The sequence below is a fragment of the Periplaneta americana genome, chromosome 4, assembly GCF_040183065.1.
Source record: "Periplaneta americana isolate PAMFEO1 chromosome 4, P.americana_PAMFEO1_priV1, whole genome shotgun sequence".
Classification (NCBI taxonomy): domain Eukaryota; kingdom Metazoa; phylum Arthropoda; class Insecta; order Blattodea; family Blattidae; genus Periplaneta; species Periplaneta americana.
In genome coordinates, this window is record NC_091120.1 from 155,087,711 (window position 1) to 155,105,695 (window position 17,985).

Here is a 17,985-nt window from a genome sequence, read left to right on the forward strand (position 1 = left end):
CGACGTATAACGATAAGTACCATGACAAATAAAACAAGAATTGTTACAAGGACCACAACAAGGACAAGGATCAGAATAAGGATCACGAAGAAGACAGCCATTTAAGGCCACGATTTCACAACATAGCTCGGGTAACAAAATAATTGCTTCTCTGTACCGAATGACAAATGCCTGCTATCGGATCTACATTCCGGACTGCTGCTGTCACTGTCTTGTCTCGGTAGCTCATGTAGTAGCGTGCCGGTTCCACCGTATAACCAAAACATTTCGTGTTCGATCCCAGGTAAAACTCTTCTTTTTATTGAGGTGTAATTAATTTGTTCAGAGTTCCTCGACTGTATAATTTGTCGAAAAATATGGAGAAATGAGGGATGACGATAATACTTTAGTGTAGACAATGACTATTTAGCGTGATATAGAATTATTGAAATAAGGGTCATCTTGTACAGTAAGAGTTAATAAATCAACCCTAAATTAAATATTTAAATAACAGGATATAACAGGAAGTCCAATTATTGTTGCGAAACTAATCAAATTAAATCTAATTACATTAAGTAAACAAATTCCAATTTATGACACCACATTGCTACAGCTAAATTCTATGTTATTAACATAAGCATTGAATAGGTCCGTGCTTATGCGTTGGACGACAAAACCAAACATCGAAAGTTCGAATGTTGCCGCGGAATGTAACTTCTTGCTTTTTATAATGTAAATCAGACTTCTAACTACAATCATTCATATTTCTTACATTATTTATTAATATTTATAGCTAACATTGAATTTGTAAAGAAAAGACTTTAGAAATCTCATATGGAATTTGTGATCTGTAGTGACATAAACATAGATTATCTCTCGGAACTTTTCCGTAAAAGTAAATTAAATTCACTCCTTGAAACTGGAAACCTTAGTCGTAGAGCCATTTTCCCACCAGCATACAAGCTGAAGTAGCACAGCCATTGATAAAAGTTTTGTACACAGAATTAGACTGAATTCCTATTCGACAGAACCTATAATCAATGGCTTGTCTGAACATGATAAATAAATCCTAAGTGTTTTCAATGTCACTGAACAATTTCAAAATATTAATTTAAAAACTAAAAAAGGGCCGTAAATGCTGTATCTAGTGACTATTCACATTTATGTCTAAAAAATGAATCTTGGAAAAACGTATATGATACTGGTACTACTGATATTAAGAGTAAATGTATTGTATTTTTCACTTTAATTTCAGAATCACTTTAGTGGATGTTCTCCACTCAATGTTGTGAAAAAATTCAAAAGTAAAAACATGTAGATAACGCAGGTACTTAAAAATCTCATGTATTAAAAAGAAGAATCTATATGTAATGAGTTGCAATGTAATGATCCTCATGTTCTTAAATACTACAAGAAGTACGGTGTAATTTATCAAAAATTATGAAAGAGAGAAATAGAATACATTCGAATAGAAAAGTACAACATTCAGATAATGCAATTAAAGCTATTCGGAATATTATTGAAGTTAAACTTGTAGATATTTTAAGAAAGAAAATATTTTTTCATTAAACCAGTGATTATAAACTAGAGGACCCCAAATCTATTGCAAATTCTTTTAATGTCTTATAGTATATAGTACAGAAATATTAATGACAACTTAAACATTCAAGATTTTGCAAAAGATACTAATTGGTTATTTAAGAGATGCATTTAATTATTAGTATTAATATATGTAATTAGTCAATAACTGCAACAGCGCTTTTTCATTCAATCATAACATGAATAAAATTGAATGAACATTAAATTAAACATTATTGCAAACACGTAGATAAAATAGTTAAAATCAACTGAAGTGGTGAGAATGAAATAATCCAAACCCACACTTTTAACAAAAATTGTTTTGTGCGAGTGCATTTCTTACACATATGGGAAAGCTACTAATAAAAAATTGTAATAACTACTCAACAAATGACATAGCCTAAGGACTCTAAACCTTTGTAAAAGTTTGTCTGTGTGGCTTAGGAATATTTTTTAATTTCATTTTAATTGTTAGTTTTTAATATATATGCATTTACATTGTATGTGTGTATGTATAAATGCATTTATTAGATTAACGTTTACAATATTATAACTTGTAATTTTGTATTGTCTGTGATCATTAACACTTAAAACTTGTAAAACTCTATTTCAAAGTTATTTAAACAAAAAAAAAAAATCGTTGTGTAGACTAGGAATCGAACTCGCACTCTTCTACACGAGACACAGAAGTCTTAGAGTCTGAGCTATGGAAACGACACGAAAGCTTTCCTTTCTGTGCGGAGTGTCAATCTAGTCATGAAGGTCCATTGTCGATTTAACTACACGATTTATGTATATATTTATCTTTTATTTACGTAATATTATCATATTTTTGCAGTTTTTGAAGTGAATTTCGGAATGATGCTAGTAAGAAACCGAATAGCCTGAATTTAAGTAACTCAATATTCTTTATCTTGTGTATCAGTGCTCTGGTCTCTGATCATGCGCAGTGTCTTACATCTGAGACTTAGGAATATTCAATCGTCTCATCCTTTTCTAGGGAAAATGTACATGGTTTATTCGTGAACTTATTCAGGATTTCCGAATGGTGCTTTTCATTTATTTGTAAAGGGGGTTTGAGGGAAGATGTATTGCTATGGCCAGTGATCTTTATTAAATCTTGTTTTTGAATGCCAATGCGAGTCATATTTGAAACTGCTGTGCATCGACTGGAGTGGTTTGTAGTTCTCGGTTTTTTTTTTAGTTTGAAATGTTGGCAAACAAAGAAACAAATGCTAGGGTGTGATAAAAATAAACAAATGCTAGGGAAGCGATGAAATTAAACAAATGCTAGAGACGCGATAAAATCATCCTATAAGCAGCCATGATTGGTTGAAAGACATCCTTTCGTACCGTTTTATTGGTGAAAAGTATTATGACGTAGTAAAAGTGTAATAGTCAGACTAATGCTTCCTCGAATAATATACTCGGTGGAAGTGAAATAACCTTGCAGATTGAAAGGGGCGATAGGGTACACTGAAATGAATAGGAAACCTATATTACGTTTTATGATTAAATGCACGGTTAATTAGAAAATTAAGTTGGAAGTTTCAGCAGTCCGACAACATCGCCGCCACTAACATACATTTCTCGTTACACGGATGTAAGAGGTCAACGAACTCGTAACTCGGTTTGTCTCTCTTGATGATCTGTTCTGTGGCACTGTGTTGCAACCAACTCGCAGCGCGCAGTGACTTGAATTCAGAGGTTCTTTAAATTAAATTTACATGAAAACCGTCCGCAATATTCAAATACACCAGATAGATAAATTATTCTTTATTAATTTTGTTATCGATATGGATAAAAATCACGATCCTAGTCGCAATAGTTACCGAATAAGAGGTTGTTAAATATTGGAGAGAAAAGAAACATTTTTTTTCTGAAAAAACTTAACCTTCCACCAATACTATATTATAATTTTTGTTACTTACAACATGAGCTATTCGCTCTAAAAATCTGCAAGGCTATTTCACTTCCACGCTGTATATTAGTTACATTGACTAGATGGCGGAACATCAAAAACAGTTATTTATACAAGTGTAAAAAGGAATCATTTTTGCACGCTTCTTCAACGGTCCGAAGAGATGGTAATCACTGGGTTCCAGGTCAGGGCTGTATGGAGGATTGTCCAGTACCTCCCATCGGAAGCGCCTTTTCGTACCGTACACCCCAAGTTGACGGTGAATTTCTGCTGGTGAGGTTCCCTTTGGATGTAAAAACCGGATCACATTACGCACTTCTACGTTTGATCATGTCGTCTTACAACTGTTATTGCGAGAGTCTGAGGCAACATATGCGCCACCTAATGACTGCATGATAAAGCTGTGGTCTGCTGTTGCGGCCTGGCGGAAATTCGAACAAGAGGGGAATATGTCAACCGTGAGAGCTCTTGTCACCTTAATTTTTTATTCACTCTCGTATTTGTGTTTTAACTTTAAACTTCATATGGTGCTGGTATAAATCTGTATAGTCACCAACAGGAACACAGCCAGTTATATTACTTAAAACTGAGTTTGTTTTCACTTATTTTTCAACAGCGTGCAGAAATTTTCATTCTTGCATGCTGTGCAAAAATGATACACGTTGAACGCTCAGAAGTGCTAACGAATGACATACTTGACATAAAAACTCTACTCTTGGGGTTACGTGGTTATATATGGCCTGTAATGAAATATATAATAAGCCAAGCCCTTAAAAATAAATTTACTCTATATTTTCAATACAAAAAATATCGTCTAATTATACAGTATTTGCGATTTCATTCTAAACATTGTACATGTGCAAAAATAGTATGCGACACACATGTGTCAGGTGCGTAACAGAATCTCGGAAATAGAATAAACTCTACTTGGTCTCGTTTTTCTAACTTTTCCTCTGTTCTTTATATTGCACGTACTACCCTTTAATCACAATATACTATTTTATATAGGTTTGTAAGCAAAAAAGGAGATGATACTAAAGGATATGCTATAGGAGTAAAATCACAGCTAGGTAAACTTGCGAATTCTAAATGAAACAGTAGAGCAAGTTGACAGTTTCAAATACTTGGAGTGTACTATAATAATCAGTAACATGACCTGCTGCCAGGAAGTGAAATGAGAATAGCAATGTCAAAGGAAGTTTTTAATAGAAAAAGGAGCATCTTCTGCGGACCTCTTGGAGAAAGAACTAAGAAAGAGACTAGTGAAGTGCTTTGTGTGAAGTGTGGCATTGGGTGGGGCAGAAACGTGGACAATACGACGAAGTGAAGCATTTGAAATGTGGATTTGGAGAAGAATGGAAAGTGTGAAGTGGACAGACAAAACAAGAAATTAAGCTGTGCTGGAAAGAGTGATGCTGAAACCGATCAGGAACAGGAAAACGAATTGTTTGAGTCACTGGCTAAGAAGAAACTGCCTACTGAAGAATGCATTAGAAGGAATGGTGAACGGGAGAAGAGTTCGGGGCAGAAGAAGATATATCATATGATAGACGACATTAAGATATATGGATCATATGAAATATGATATTGAAAAATCGAAAATCATGTCATTTTGTGGGAACTTCCCTATACCAAGCAAAATCTGTTTGAATAATAAAATAATAGAAAGAGTAAATACCTTCACTTATCTTGGCTATACACTATCACCTTATGATAAAGTAGATATTGCTGAAAAAATATGTAAATATAATAAAACAATGGGGTTCATTAATAAAATCATGAAACCTTCACTAGTACAAAGACACACAAGAATAGGCTTGTATAAAACCTTAGCACAGCCAGTATTAAGCTATGGTAGCGAAGCGTGGACTGTGAAGAATAAAGATGTCAGTAGAATAACAGCAAGTGAGATGAGGTTTATGAGAGCAACAGCTGGATATACTCGCTGGGATCATAAAAAAATGAGGACATAATGCAAGAACTTCAAATAGAACCCATTATGCAGTTCATCAGCAAATATCAACTTCAGTGGAAGGGTCATCTCGAACGAATGAATCGATGCAGAATTCCAAAAGCACTGTTTCATTACCATCCATATGGCAAAAGATCTGTAGGCCGTCCAAAGAAGAGATGGACTGAAAATTCTAGTTTGAGACCGTAACAGGCCACTTGGCCTAATACTTGTTAGGAAGATGATGATGATGATGAAGATGATGGATCATATGAGGAGACAAAGAAGATGGCAGAAAATAGGAAAGATTGGAGAAAGCTGGGTTTGCAGTGAAAGACCTGCCCTTGGGCATAACACTAAATGAAAAATGAACATATTGTTATGTAAGAATTCGTAGCAACGTCCTTTACTTGAAATAAGAAAATAAATTGATGATTTTTGAATAATAGAAGTGTAAGAAAAGGGCCTAATTTTTCAATAAAATTACGGTAGATAATATGATTTTAATAAGTTGACACATGCTATGACTTCAGAGAACGAAAATTATAAGTTTTAAATTGAAGCAGATATATTTATATAAGACGAGCCTTGTAAGACAACACAGACAACACGAGTGAAAAGGATGCAGTCGGAGGATGAGACAGACACTGACTCTTGTAATAAGCAAGATGGATTGCGCTTCGCCATTGTTTCTTTTTCTCGATGATCCTAGTCCTATCTCAACGCCTGCTACGGTGTCTTTCAGTGTCGATTTGTCAGCTGCTTTATAAGAATCCGCGAGGGAAATCAGTCAATTTAGCAACATTGAACTAGACCATCAACACATAAAATCTTCAGGGAGATGCGATATCATCATCTGAACATGAAGATACTTGTGTTTTAGTACATGTATGGCAAGTAGAATGAGTAAGAAAATGCTTTCAAAGCCCAACATCTATTTTTTCTTCTCAAACGAGATTCATACATAAACATTATTAGTAAAGAAATAATCTAAAAATGTTAAAGGAGGTAGGCAATTTCAGCAACTCTAATAAGGAAAGCTTCCAAAAATATTAGGTTGAAACCGCCCTTGAAACGTAGTACTGGGCAGAGTGCTGCAGAACAGCGCTTAGAACCGGTTTATATATTCGACCGGTCGCAGATCAACCTACCAGGTTTGACATTCGTTCGAATATCCGGCCTTGAAGCGGTCACGCCTGGCTAGACAGAACCACAGATATACAGAATGTTTAAAAAATAGAGGGCATAATTTCAGGTGTGTATTCCCCATATGTAGACAATACAAAAAGTTCATTACAACATGTGCCCGGAAATCCTTGGTTTTCGAGTTATGGCCTTCAAAACAGTGATATTCTTCTCAGAGGTAGGTGCCATGACAGAAGATATTAACAGAGGACACTCTAACAGTCAATTCCGGGGCGAAGGGTTCATTGATTATTGTGTTTGGCACTGTACTGTGCGACATTTACTCAAATCAGGAGCTGGCAGAAGTGCACTTCATGTACGGTAAGGCAGACGGCAGTGCTGCGCTGGCTCGTCGTTTGTACCAGGAGAGGTAGCCTGATCGATGGATAGCGAGAAGTGGCCCAATTGCTTGGCCTCCACGCTCACCCGATTTCAACCCTATCGATTTCTACTTGTGGGGCCATTTAAAATCATTGGTGTATTCGTCTCCGGTGCCCGACATGGACTCCCTTCGGAATCGAGTTGTGGCAGGTTGTGAGGAAATACGCAATAGTCCTGGAATTTGGGATCGTGTTCACAGGGCCATGAGACATCGATGTGAGGCCTGTATTCAATCAGGAGGTGGAAATTTTGAACATCTGTTGTAAAGACAACTACCTGCGGGAAGAAAAACGTTCCGGTGAATATTACTGTTTTAAAGGCCATAACTCGGAAACCGAGCATTTCCGGACGCCTGTTGTAATAAACTTTTCGTACTGTCTACATATGGGGAATACATACCTGAAATTATGCCCTCTATTTTTGAAACACCCTGTATAGGACAGGATACCAAGCGCATTTCATCATACAGGAACTCTGATGACATTTTGTAACTACACAAATGGAGTCATAATTGAAGGAAATTAACTTTTCCTAATTAAAAAAAAAGTGTTAGCTTGAAATTCTTAGAAAATATTTGAGGCTAAGAAAGATGAAGCTACATGAGAATGGAGAAAGCTACACAACGCACAACTGCACGCATAGTATTCTTCACCTGACATAATTAGGAACATTAAATCCATACGTTTAAGTTGGGCAGGGCATGTAGCACGTATGGGCGAATCCAGAAATGCATATAGAGTGTTAGTTGGGAGGCCGGAGGGAAAAAGACCTTTGGGGAGGCCGAGATGTAGATGGGAGGATAATATTAAAATAGATTTGAGGAAAATGGGATATGATGATAGGGACTGGATTAATCTTGCACAAGATAGGGACCAATGGCGGACTTATGTGAAGACGGCAATGAACCCACGGGTTCCTTAAAAGCCGTAAGTAAGTAAGTTAGCTTGAAATAGGATTATAATTGATTGGCCACATTGGTACATTTATCTTCATAACTAATACATAAATCAACTAATGGACACAGGTAACAACAAAGAAAATAAGCGTAATGTATAGATGAAATCTGACATGTAAACAAATACAAAAATAAAATAAATTACAATTACTTACAAAATAGAAGAACAAATATGTACACACTTATTATTGTAATGTTCATACTTAAAACTCAAAATACATAGGCTACCTCTGAAAGATTAGTTGTTAATATAGCCTATGTCTTTTAATTTTTCTAAGTGGATGTATTATTATTTCACTAATAAATCATTTTTAAGAAGATAAAAAGTTATTAACAAAAATAAAACCATTCTTAAGTCTAATGATTGTAGCTTCATGATGCGTGCTGTTGCAATACCTGTATTAATGAATGAATCAATGAATCAATGAATCAATCAATCAATCAACTAATCAATCAATGGGAAGAGAGGAGAAAATATCAATTCAAAGGTACACGATGATAATCGCGTCCTTGCAACGATTCTTGGAACTCCTGGATGGCTCAATAATGTCTGTCTTTCATGATCCAGAGCCGTCCAACCGAGTGAGACTCGCACATTCGTTAAACCGAAAATTGGACCACTCCGCGAGACGCAAGAGCTTCGCATACTGTCTATATCGCCAGGCGTTTCAGTAGCAATATGTCTCTTCTATCTTTCATAACCGCTTTTGCACGACTCTAGTACTGGATAAGTAAAGATAAACATAAAGATAAGCTCACAATGTTCCATTACAGCAAGGGCTTCTTGCATGCGCAGGGCTAACTTCCTTTCTTACTTGCCAGGGAAAGATTACTCGTAGGCCTAATCACTTTTCTTTTAACTAAATATGTAAGTCCTATCATTACTGTTCATAGTCCCTACCATATTGATGGCTTAGAAGTGATAGGCCTACCTCGTATCTGTAAATTTAGAAGTGAATAAAAATGTTTTTAAAAAATTATTTTTCTCAAAATAGACAAACTTTTTATATATTGAAGAGTTCGCGGGAAAAACGATAAATGTCACAGTTTTGTTAAGGTTGATGTTATTATCTAATTCAATGGATCACTACGAAATTTAATGTTGTTCTTATGAAAAATGGTAAAAAGGAGAATTATCACCACGAATACAGTAATTTTTTCCTTTATTTTCTATAGAAACAGCACTCCATCTTGTAGTTATAGACTCAATTAGATCATTATCTAATCCTTAACAGAAATGCGACATTATCTTTTTCCCGCGAACTCTTCAATGTTTCTGCTTTTCAAGATCTTCCACTCGAGGACAAAATAATAGTTAACTATCAAATTTTGTAAACAATAACTTGGTTATGCAAATCTGGCTTTCAGGTAGAAGCCCATGCTTCTAAGACAAAATTTACTCTTCTTCCTGATAATGTCCCAAATATGCCAGATCCAGTTCCATGTACAACTCTTCGATGTCATCCCGTAAGAAATCTTGCAGCATTGAAGGAAGTCATGAATAATGAGATGGATGCTTCCAACAGATGCATTCTCTATATCATCTAGCTGTGGAACTATCTAAAATTTATCTTCTCTCACAAAGCCGTGAACGCAAGGAGTGTTATCGTTTGATATGGCTCTGACAGGCTGTCAAAGCACTCACTGAAAAACATTGAAATTCAGCTTGTGTAAATTTGATACAACATTTCGACACGCTACGAATACTCATAATATACGAAATATAATCCTCCGACAATCTTCTCTAAATTTCTACTGCCGCATGGCATTTGTTTAGGAATATTGAATGCTTTCATGCACTTTCTGTTACATGAACTTTCCAAATGCCAGTACTCAGTCCAACACGACTTCACCTGTTCTCGATATAGATTATTACTATCATTTTCTAGGACAACGGGATAATTGAAATTGATCTAATGTATTATTAGGCCTAGAAAATTTTGAATCAAGAAATTAACATAAGAAGTATAATGGAGAGGGTAATAGGCCTAACAGTTTTACTTTCCCTGGCAGAGTTAAGGCCATCGGCCTTCTCTTCCACTCAACCAGGATCAAATCACATACAGAAAAATACATACCAGTATGCAAATATTAACTTTAATAATAATAATAATAATAATAATAATAATAATAATAATAATAATAATAATAATAATAATAAGAAGAAGAAGAAGAAGTAGAATAATAATAATAATAATAATAATAATAATAATAATAATAATAACAATAATAATAAAATAAAAAGGAGAAAATGAATACATATACATAATCAGTATTAATTTAAAAATAATAATAATAAATTAATTTCTGAGTAGAAGAAGAATATTGTACCTTTCAATTTACCACCCAGTTACTTCTGACCATAAAGTAACTCGCTTTGCGGACATGTTTATTTGCAAAATAACGTTTTGAGAAAATGCATATTTCTCAGATGATTATAGGAAGCACATTTTAAAACATGGAAGCGAGAACAAGCTAACAGACTGAAGTATTTCAGGAACTGAATAATGGACGAACATCAAAATATATGCATTTAGTAGAATCTCGATTATATGAGTTTCGATTAATCGAGGTTCCGTGTTATTCGAGCCCGATCAAAGTCTGATTACTGCAATATGTATTTAGTAAGCGATATATGCAATGGAGGGTGAAAAGAACTGGCTACCCTACCCCATTATTTCCTAGCCTAATTGTCTTATGAGTGATGCCTTATTGGTGTCAACCATGAGGTTCAAACCTGTTTTCGGATAGTTGGCTAAACAACAACTGTACAGTATTGCATGTTAGTTGCTATTTAATTATATAGGGGAGACTCGGCTAATTCCGCAATATTAAGAAGTAAATCTATCATATTTTCATCAAAATGTTTATTGAAAAATATTATCAGGGTACGTAGACATGGACGAAACCTTTCATTACCAAATGAAATAAAGAGACCTATTAAAATGCAAATATATTTAATTGTACAAACATTACAGTTGAGAAATAACTCTGGTAATTCCGCAACAGTGCGGATAAATCCGCAATAGGACTTGGCTAATTCCGCAGTAGTAAATAATTATGAAATACATTATGAAAGTAACTTAAAAGGAATAATGTATATGTAACAATGCTCACTTTCTTCACAGCTGTGAAGCAAAACACGAAAAACAGCCAACTTTCGATGTTTCACTGTATTGCCGATAGAGGTGTCGACCAATATCCTTGATTTTTTTCTATAGCACTGCAGAGGACATGCCTCCCGTTGACAGCCTCTCAAAACTTACGTTCACGCTATTGTAAAACAGCAGTACAATCATATATGCACTACTGCGGAATTACCCGTACTGCGGAATTAGCCGAGTTTCCTACGTGCTGCATTTTTAAACGCCTAGAGTTCATATTAACCTGATTTGTACATTCTAGTTTGTCTATTAAGCAAAGAGTTTGTCTAATCTCTAATCAAAACACAGTTTTTCAGTAATCATCCGTATTATCCGAGTTTTTGCTTATCTGAGGTAGTCTTGGTCCACATTAACTCGGATAACCGAGACTACTGTAGTAGGTATATATCTTATAGAGTAACTTTACTGCAATTAAAGTAACACATCCTTCATGGAGGTATCAAGGAAAAATTCACTTCCCTGACATTTCTCACCCTTTGGAGGCACTCGAAACCAATAATGGAAAAATTTGTAAATGAAGTAGAAAATGTGAAGACGGGCACATTGAGCTATTAAATTTGGAAAAGGATAGTGTATTTTCCTCTAAATAAAATGAATTACGAATACACAGAGTGGCTCACTTAACTCTTTCTCCTCCGATAACGTGTGAAATATTTCAGATATACACAATCCGACAACTACAAGTTAAATTACATCGAAGGAGACATCTGATACATGTAATGTATTTTTTGTACATGAAATTATTTTCAAGATATTAGAGTCAACTTTCTATTTTTAAATGGGAACCAACTAAGTTTTGTATTGCAAATAATGCATTAGCTTTGTCTGATAATAACTGGCTACTTTACGACTGTTTGAATGTCACTGGTAAGAGTAAACACCAACAATGTCTGACCAAGGATCGAACAGAGGGAGGACAATTCTGATTAGAGTTGTGCAACAATTAAATCACAATCACGGTGTACTGAATAGAAATATTGCACACAGTGAAGTGAGACATAAAATTATTGTACAATAAAAAATAAACAATTATTCTCAAAAAACAAAACAAAATCTCCGGCGTGCAATCAGATTTCTTGCGGATGTCTTATCGTTCAATTGTCCAGTACAGAACTGAAGAAATAAGGATTGTACTGAGTAGTGTACAGTATTATGGGTGTGTTCGATCATCAATTACGTCAACATTATGAACTAGACATAAGGAAGAGTGAGTCAGACATTGTTTATGTTTACTCATACCGGTGATATTCAAACTGTCTGTAAAGTAGTCAGCTAACGCAACAATTGCAATACAAAACATAGTTGGTTCACATTTAAAAATAGAAAATTGACTCTAATATCTTGAAAATTATTTCATGTGCAAAAAAATACATTAGTGTATCAGACATCCCCTTCGATGTAATTTAACTTGCAATTGTTGGTTTGTGTATATCTGAAATATTTCACACGCTATCGGAGGTGAAAGAGTTAAGTGGGTCACTCTGTATAAGCATCATTTTGCAGGTATTAAATCCATAACACAATCTCATTTCATATCACTGGGTAAACTTATTTATTCTAAATATTTTGGTTATATAAGTGATGTGTTTACTGTACAAGAATTTCGTATAATAAACAATGAAGTTTATCACGAAAACAAGAAACATCTCTTCACAATACTTGTAAAATATTTTAGTAAGTTTCAAATACACGTCAGATACAAGGTAATTCAGAAGGAATAATAAGTATTTAGAGTCTGGAAGTAAGCACTAGTCTGAGTAAAAAGGTAATATAAAATTTGTCCAATTTTTAATGGGTTTGGAAATACAGCTGTTTGAATGTTACGCGTAACAAGCTTTACAAGCTGCAAGAAGGAAAGACAAATGACGTAATTATTACATTTATGCTTATTAATACATTTAAACAGTTCAATGCAGTTTTCCGCTCTGTTGCCAGTGTTGTTCTTCCGAGGCCGTCTTGTTCTTTTGCAAGAGCAATACTATTCGAAATGCGAGCGACGAATTCGTCCCTTGTGTTTACTTTGTTTTTGTACACTCCGCCTTTCATCCATCTAACAGACAAATCGATAGGGGTAATGTTTGCGAACCTTGGTGGCCAATGTTCGTGACCATCGCGGCCGATTTATCGTTCGGGGAATGTGAATTTAGGTTATGTGCTACGTCATGGATAAAATGTACATCATCTTGATCCTCTCCTTCATCACCGTCGTCTTCACCCTTTTCTTCGCCACCACCATCTTCATCTTCTTGGTAATCGTCATCGTCACCCTCTTTTTCGTCACTGTCATTATCATCCTCTTTTTCGTCACCTTCACCTTCATCCTCTTCTTGGTCACAGTCATCTATATCCTTTTGTTCGTCACAGTCATCTGTATTATCTTATTCGTCACAGTCATCTGTATCCTCTTATTCGTCACAGTCATCTGTATCCTCTTATTCGTCGCAGTCATCTGTATCCTCTTATTCGTCACAGTCATCTGTATCCTCTTATTCGTCGCAGTTATCTGTATCCTCTTATTCGTCACAGTCATCTGTATCCTCTTATTCGTCACAGTCATCTGTATCCTCTTATTCGTCACAGTCATCTGTATCCTCTTATTCGTCACAGTCATCTGTATCCTCTTATTCGTCACAGTCATCTGTATCCTCTTATTCGTCACAGTCATCTGTATCCTCTTATTCGTCACAGTCATCTGTATCCTCTTATTCGTCACAGTCATCTGTATCCTCTTATTCGTCGCAGTTATCTGTATCCTCTTATTCGTCACAGTCATCTGTATCCTCTTATTCGTCACAGTCATCTGTATCCTCTTATTCGTCACAGTAATCTGTATCCTCTTATTCGTCACAGTCATCTGTATCCTCTTATTCGTCACAGTCATCTGTATCCTCTTATTCGTTACAGTCATCTGTATCCTCTTATTCGTCATAGTCATCTGTATCCTCTTATTCGTCACAGACATCTATCCTCTTATTCGTCACAGACATCTTTATCGTCTTATTCGTCACAATCATCTGTATCCTCTTCTTCATCACCATCATCTTCATCTTCTTATTCGTCAACGTCATTTTCATCCTCTTATTCGTCACCGTCATTTTCGTCATTTTCATCCTGTTCTTCATTATAGTCGTCTTCACCCTCTTCTTCGCTGCCTTATTTTTTATCCTCTTCTTCGTCCCCTCATTTTCATCTTCTTCTTCACCGTCATTTTCATCTTCTTCATCGCCGTTATCTTCGCCTCTTCATCACAGACATCTTCATCTTCGTCATCGTCATCGCCGTCTTCATTCCCATCATTATCTTCATTCTCTCCTTCATGACAGTCATTTCATACTCTTCTTCTTCACCGTCATCTTCATCTTCGTCTTGATCACCGTCGTCTTCATCTTCGTCTTGATCACCGTCATCTTCATCTTCGTCTTGATCACCGTCATCTTCATCTTCGTCTTGATCACCGTCATCTTCATCTTCGTCTTGATCACCGTCATCTTCATCTTCGTCTTGATCACCGTCGTCTTCATCTTCGTCTTGATCACCGTCGTCTTCATCTTCGTCTTGATCACCGACGTCTTCATCTTCGTCTTGATCACCGTCGTCTTCATCTTCGTCTTGATCACCGTCATCTTCATCTTCGTCTTGATCACCGTCGTCTTCATCTTCGTCTTGATCACCGTCGTCTTCATCTTCGTCTTGATCACCGTCATCTTCATCTTCGTCTTGATCACCGTCATCTTCATCTTCGTCTTGATCACCGTCGTCTTCATCTTCGTCTTGATCACCGTCGTCTTCATCTTCGTCTTGATCACCGTCGTCTTCATCTTCGTCTTGATCACCGTCATCTTCATCTTGATCACCGTCATCTTCATCTTCGTCTTGATGACCGTCATCTTCATCTTCGTCTTGATCACCGTCATCTTCATCTTCGTCTTGACCACCGTCGTCTTCATCTTCGTCTTGATCACCGTCGTCTTCATCTTCGTCTTGATCACCGTCGTCTTCATCTTCGTCTTGATCACCGTCGTCTTCATCTTCGTCTTGATCACCGTCGTCTTCATCTTCGTCTTGATCACCGTCGTCTTCATCTTCGTCTTGATCACCGTCATCTTCATCTTCGTCTTGATCACCGTCGTCTTCATCTTCGTCTTGATCACCGTCGTCTTCATCTTCGTCTTGATCACCGTCGTCTTCATCTTCGTCTTGATCACCGTCATCTTCATCTTCGTCTTGATCACCGTCATCTTCATCTTCGTCTTGATCACCGGCGTCTTCATCTTCGTCTTGATCACCGTCGTCTTCATCTTCGTCTTGATCACCGTCGTCTTCATCTTCGTCTTGATCACCGTCGTCTTCATCTTCGTCTTGATCACCGTCGTCTTCATCTTCGTCTTAATCACCGTCGTCTTCATCTTCGTCTTGATCACCGTCGTCTTCATCTTCGTCCTGATCACCGTCGTCTTCATCTTCGTCTTGATCACCGTCGTCTTCATCTTCGTCTTGATCACCGTCGTCTTCATCTTCGTCTTGATCACCGTCGTCTTCATCTTCGTCTTGATCACCGTCGTCTTCATCTTCGTCTTGATCACCGTCGTCTTCATCTTCGTCTTGATCACCGTCGTCTTCATCTTCGTCTTGATCACCGTCGTCTTCATCTTCGTCTTGATCACCGTCGTCTTCATCTTCGTCTTGATCACCGTCGTCTTCATCTTCGTCTTGATCACCGTCGTCTTCATCTTCGTCTTGATCACCGTCGTCTTCATCTTCGTCTTGATCACCGTCGTCTTCATCTTCGTCTTGATCACCGTCGTCTTCATCTTCGTCTTGATCACCGTCGTCTTCATCTTCGTCTTGATCACCGTCGTCTTCATCTTCGTCTTGATCACCGTCGTCTTCATCTTCGTCTTGATCACCGTCATCTTCATCTTCGTCTTGATCACCGTCGTCTTCATCTTCGTCTTGATCACCGTCGTCTTCATCTTCGTCTTGATCACCGTCGTCTTCATCTTCGTCTTGATCACCGTCGTCTTCATCTTCGTCTTGATCACCGTCGTCTTCATCTTCGTCTTGATCACCGTCATCTTCATCTTCGTCTTGATCACCGTCATCTTCATCTTCGTCTTGATCACCGGCGTCTTCATCTTCGTCTTGATCACCGTCGTCTTCATCTTCGTCTTGATCACCGTCGTCTTCATCTTCGTCTTGATCACCGTCGTCTTCATCTTCGTCTTGATCACCGTCGTCTTCATCTTCGTCTTGATAACCGTCGTCTTCATCTTCGTCTTGATCACAGTCATCTTCATATTCGTCTTGATCACAGTTATCTTCATCTTTTTCTTGATCACCGTCACCTTCATCTTCGTCTTGATCACCGTCATCTTCATCTTCGTCTTCATCACCGTCATCTTCATCTTCGTCTTGATCACCGTCATCTTCATCTTCGTCTTGATGACCGTCATCTTCATCTTCGTCTTGATCACCGTCATCTTCATCTTCGTCTTGATCACCGTCATCTTCATCTTCGTCTTGATCACTGTCATCTTCATCCTCTTCGTCACCATCATCATCATCCTCATCACAATCTTCATAATCTCCATCACTATCATCATCATTTTCAGCAGCATCTTGACAAATCTGAATCCTCAAAATATTATTTTAGTATGTTGGTCCTCTTTATGTGTATTTAATTTTCCAATTCTAAGTTTACACACATACTGTACGTACATTATGGCCTTATGGCCTTAATCCTGTCAGATTAAATAAAATAAATAACTTACATATGTCTTAACTTTTTGTCCTAGTTACGTAAATAACTATACTTCAACCTACAGATATCTATTGCAATTATAGCATTATTCTCTTGTAGCACCCTAGATCATATATGTAACAGATTGCTCATTCCTATGTGAAAATTGACAGCACTTTGAAGAGAACAGCCAGGATCGCCATCCGCCCGCCGTAAATGAACACGAGGTGGCAGTACAGTCGCTAATGCAATTCAAATGGGAGTTATTCATTCATTCATTCATTCATTCATTCATTCATTATATTCCATAGACCTTACATGAGCAATGAAGCTTTAAGTTATGGAACAAGTCAAAATTTTACAATATTACAATTACAATTTTTACAGTTTTACAATTTAGTAATTTTCTACAATGATGAGGTGAGGTCCGAGGATTCGCCAAAAGATTACCCGGCATTTGCCTTTTGGTTGGGGAAAACCTCGGAAAAACCCAACCACGTAATCAAATCAAAGGGGTGAAAAGAAGTGATGCCGAGGACTCGCCACAGACCATCCGGCTTCAGTCCACGGCTGGGGAAAACCTCGGAAGAAACCTTCAATGAGGCCAAAGGTTATGACGTGCCTCCTTATGTAACAACTAGATGGCAGCATAGTAAACCTGACAAAAGTTGTTACCGTCAAAGCCTATAAGGCCGACCAATCTGGGTATATATAATCTAGTGTAGCACACATAACTTATTAAATTTATGTATTTATTTATTTTTATTTTGCTAATAATTGTAACATAAAATATAATATATACAGAAAAACTTTAGCTCGCCCCTGAAAGAGTACAACTCATGCTCAGGGGCGGATTCTTGAATTGTAATTAATAAGTATACAATACAATTTGTCTTATGTCTGCTATGCGATTATAATATATAAATTTAAATTTACAATTTTTCAATTTTTATAAAATCCATACATAACTTTTTAAATTTAATACTAGAACTATTAGAGTCGACAAGATTAGGATATTTAAATATAAATTTGTTATATATTCTTGGGCCTAAATTACTACTATGATTAAATACTGTAACAGTGTTGCATTTTGGTTGAAACAATTTTAAAGAATTCATACCTTTTGTTTCA